The sequence below is a fragment of the Triticum dicoccoides genome, chromosome 6A (genome assembly GCF_002162155.2).
Source record: "Triticum dicoccoides isolate Atlit2015 ecotype Zavitan chromosome 6A, WEW_v2.0, whole genome shotgun sequence".
Lineage (NCBI taxonomy): Eukaryota > Viridiplantae > Streptophyta > Magnoliopsida > Poales > Poaceae > Triticum > Triticum dicoccoides.
In genome coordinates, this window is record NC_041390.1 from 631,584,788 (window position 1) to 631,590,064 (window position 5,277).

A 5,277-nucleotide genomic window follows, 5' to 3' on the forward strand; every position below is an offset into this window, starting at 1 on the left:
AGCGGCGACGACGACGGACGACGGGCGACGGGCGGCGAGGACGGGTTCGAGCGGCGCGCGAGAGGTTGGAGACGAAAGAAGTGGGGAGATCTAACTGAATTTTCGTAAGTGTTGTATATATAGGAGAGGCCTTTAGTACCGGTTGGAGCCACCAACCGGTACTGAAGGCCAACTTTGGCTAGGCCAAGAGGCGCGAAGAGCAGGCCTTTAGTTCCGATTGGAGCCACCAACCGGTACTAAAGGGTGGTCTTTAGTACCGGTTGGAGCCACTAACCGGTACTAAAGGCCTCGCGTTGTCACCCCAAAGTTTAGTCCCACCTCGCCCGGCGAAGGGCAGCCGCACTGGTTTATAAACCCAGCCGCGGCTACCTCTTCGAACTCCTCTATATAGCAGGCTTCTGGGCCTAATTAATTAGGGCGTGCTGCCTGTGAGTCTGTTGGCCCTTCTGGGCCTGCATTTGCACACCCTAGGTCTGGCAGGCCCATTGGGCAGCGCCCCAACAAATTTTTTGTATAGTTTTTTATTTTCTGCATTATTTATTTTCTTCTATTTATTTTTGAGTAGTTTTTATATAGTTTTTTCTTTTCTGCATTATTTATTTTCTTCTATTTATTTTTGAGTAATTTTTTTGTATAGTTTTTTTATTTTCTACATTATTTCTTTTCTTCTATTTATTTCATTCTGGAAATTGAATGCTGCATACTAAACAATTAGGTAAATGATCGAAAAACAACAAATGATGTCAGAACATGTTGGAAATTGATGACGTCGCTTTGAATGCTGCATACTTAACACAAAAGAAGTCCGGAGTTCAAATAAGTTTAAAAAACATTGAAGTGGCCGTGTAACAGATGAGTTCTCGTCCGAAACCCTGATACTCTGAAAGAGTTTGTCCAGTTTGTACACGAAGTGCATCCAGTTTTTGCCGTGACCCTCTCTACTCTTTCGCGCATGCTATGCGGGTGATATGATGATACCATGCCAAGTTTCAACATTTTCAGGATTCATTTTGTAGTGATTTTCAATTTCACGGTCATTTAGCTCTCTAAACAATTAGGTAAATGACCGAAAAACAACAAATGATGTCAGAACATGTTGGAAATTGATGACATCGCTTTGAATGCTGCATACTGAACACAAAATAAGTCCGGTGTTCAAATAATTTTAAAAAACATTGAAGTGGCCGTGTAACAGATGAGTTCCGGTCCGAAACCCTGATACTCTGAAAGAGTTTGTGCAGTTTGTACACGAAGTGCGTCCAGTTTTTTCCGTGACCCTCTCTACTCTTACCCGCATGCTATGCGGGTGATATGATAATACCATGCCAAGTTTCAACATTTTCAGGATTTATTTTGTAGTGATTTTCAATTTCACGGTCATTTAGCTCTCTAAACAATTAGGTAAATGACCGAAAAACAACAAATGATGTCAGAACATGTTGGAAATTGATGACGTCACTTTGAATGCTGCATACTGAACACAAAAAAAGTCCGGAGTTCAAATAAGTTATTAAAAATAAAAAAGAGGTGCAATGCTGGTTATTGCGTCAAGCCATTCGGAATAGGGTAGTTAGTACATGCGTTAAATGACCGAAAAACAACAAATGATGTCAGAACATTTTGAAAATTGATGACGTCGCTTTGAATGCTGCATACTGAACACAAAAAAAGTCCGGAGTTCAAATAAGTTATTAAAAATAAAAAAAGAGGTGCAATGCTGGTTAATTTGCTTCAAGCCATTCGGAATAGTGTAGACTGCACTGCACATAGCTCAGTGCAATCCATGCTATTCCGCAAGGCTTGAAGCTAATCAACATGTAGGTGAGCATTGCAACTCTTCGTCATTGTCTGTGCACTCACGGCTTATAAACCGCTCATACTGCCTCTCTCTTGGCGAGGTGGGACTAAAAATCAGCTTACAAAGAAACTCTAGTACCGGTTCATAGCATGAACCGGTACTAAAGTTCTTCTTGGGGGCCCCAGACCGACCATAGCCTGACACAGCCTCATTAGTACCGGTTCGTGGCATGAATCGGTTCTAAAGGTTACCCACGAACCGGTACTAATGATGCCCGCCCGCCTATCCGTTGGAACCGGCACTAATGGTCACATTAGTGCCGGCTCAAATTCAAACCGGCACTAATGTGTTTCACATTTGACCCTTTTTCTACTAGTGAATGGACATTAGAATTCACACTAGTAGAGAATGGAATAATGTGATAGTACCATAGCGGCCAAATTTGCTAAAACGTAGTGTTTCCTCTTCAAATACGATGTAACGGCGCTATAATGGCGAAATAGCACGCTAGTTTTTTTTCGTTGATACAGATGGATCATATCTGCCCTCCGATGGTTCGTCGGCAACCGGTATGTTGCTCAGAAACTCAAGTGGTGCGATCATATTTACTGCATGTCGACATCTTAGCACGTGTGATAATGCTCTTGAGTCAGAACTGTCAGCAATCTCTGAAATGTATCTTTAGCTTTGCAGTTGAGTAATCTGCCTTTCATTGGAGAATCGGACTGTCTTGAGGCTCAAGTGGTGCGATCATATTTACTGCATGTCGACATCTTAGCACGTGTGATAATGCTCTTGAGTCAGAACTGTCAGCAATCTCTGAAGATATATCTTTAGCTTTTCAGTGGAGTAATCTTCCTTTAATTGGAGAATCGGACTGTCTTAGAGGCCTCTTGGCGCCGCCTCTTGCAGCACCGCTCTCCTTCCACCTCTCGTTGTCTATCACAACTCTCTCTTTTCTCAATAGCACAAGAACACACACACACACACATGGGAATAGACACACATGGTGACATACACCAAGGAGAAAACCAACCGTTGCTTTGCCGAGAGGCTCCGTCCTTGATGAACATACTGACTAGTACATCTGTGATGCTGCGCTCACCACACTTTTTCCATTCACTCAAATGGAACTGTTTATACAAGGACACGATGCATGCAGCAACAATCACCATGCACCACTCACGCCACTAACATATTGCCTAGCTTGCACACACGCATCTAGACATGCATGCAATCCACGGTCAAGCCACACAGCGGCTGATCCGATTAGTACTCTCCACTAACTACACGCATGCACAGGTCCTGGGCTTGTATTGCGTCTCCACAACGGCCGGAAGACCCAGCGAGAAAGCATCCATGCAGCCGGCCGGTACTAACAAACTTTATGCAGATTAGGCACACAACCACACTAGCTACACGTTTGCCACATGTCCACTACGTGCTTTGTTCGTTTGTCCATCCCTTTGTGTTGTGCTCTCTGCCTGTTCGCCCTCTCTGCCTACAACTAGTGTCACGCGAACACAAATAAACGTGAAGTAATCACCTAAACAACAAGGTTAAGTCTAACAAGGCCGTCAATTTGTTGAGAAGCTAAGAAATTGATAGGTCAAGAAACTCCTTCTTGATCTAGGGGACTAGGGGGATCCAAAGGAAACTGCTTGAGCGAAATACTAGTATTACTTATATACGTCGCACTCAAAACAACATAAGCCACTCTATGGCAAGTTATGGTAGGGTTTAGAGCCCCACAGCTTTTTGGTTAGGTCAGGACCTGATGAGGTCATAAAACTTTGTGAATTTGACTGTAATCCAATTGTTTGACTAATACAAGTATTTTCCCCGCAAAAAAAAACTCCACATCTCACTGTCATCAAGAACGACCAATTTGCGGTCCGAACATGTCCACCCCGTAATTATTTTGAAAATGGTAATTCCATCCATCCATGTAGATTAACTGTTAATTGAGATAAACTTTATTGAGACGGGAAATTGGTTGAATTTAAGTTAACAAATAAGATGATTAGACCGAAAAATAAAGGAACGACGGCTCAGACCTGTCTTCGTCTATCATTTCTTGAGTCGCTTGTGGAATAGGAAACCTGCTGCTAGTGTGACCATGCATCTTGCGACGGCGAAACCTTGCTATGCAGCAGCTGCTTCGTGAAGTAGCCAATCCTTAGAAGAGCTTACTCTTTTCCCTAACAACTTGGTTATTGGTCTGTTGACATGCTGTTCGTGTGCATGGCCGCACGTGCACCACCATATGTGTCCTAGCGACCCAGCCGATGGCGAGGCTACCGGCGGACTCCTATTAACAAGCACGCATCTCGCTTGATGCACACATCATGTTATTCTATCATGCAATGCAGTTGCAGATCTCCACCATTTTTCTTGGCACCTTCTCAAAGCTCTCCATCGACTGTAATGGCAGTTTTCTCTCTCCTCTATTTCAAAATCAAAACAAAGAAAGCGGAGATGTTTTTTCTCGTTTGAAAGGCCGACTTGGTCCTCCTATCTCACATCTTCTCGTTGCTGATGACAACATCTTCTTTGCAAAGAGTAACACACGTAGTGTGGATGCATTGTGTACAACTTCGGATGTGTACTTTCATAGCTCTCAATCAATCTATGGTAAGGTTGCCTTGGTTGGTTCATTTGTTGCTATATACACTCATTACTCTTTAATATGTGGTTCAATCTCGCATCCTTGTAACTAAGGCTTCATTTGGCATTGTGATGGACTCGGGTTACCTGCCTTTCCTTTTCCTACTTTAGTCTTCCTTTGCCTTACTTTTTATCTAGCTACTTTGGTGCCAAACTTCACATCGAATAGAATTATATAAAATAAGTACATCAAATTACATCTCAGCAACTTGTTAAATCGAAACACAAGCTAGTGATCCAAGCTGAGAGTGTGGGTACCATTAGAGCGGTCAAATCTAGAAGCTATATCATTAGCTGTTGGAACTAAAGGCCTGATAAATATATTTCCCTACCATCTTCCAATCTTGTTAGTAAAGAAGTACCTTTTGACGAGCTGGTTAAAACCGTGCAGCTGAAATTAAGAAAGGAACCACCAGGGGGAAGAGAGAGATCATCAATTGAGTGTATATACACATCCATCATGGATGGGGCATGCATGAATTATTTGTATTCGGGTAGCTCCCTCCCTCCCACCCGCCCTCCCCCTCCCTTAGTTGGTTAATTAACCACCGTATCACCACTGCTGTATGGATTGATCGATCATAATTAGTCCGACTCAATCTCGGCGTCTTGCTCGTGCAACACGCTGAGTGGTGGATGAGCGTTTCCTTTTGCATGCATGTGTACGCATGCGTCTGTGTCTGTGTTTTTGAAAGAAAAAAAATGGAATGAAGAAACATTCGTGATGGACAAAATCAAGCAGAGCCGGCAGCTGGGTGAGCTGAAAATGACATCTCTATTGTTTCCATGCAACGTGATATGGTCCAGGGAAG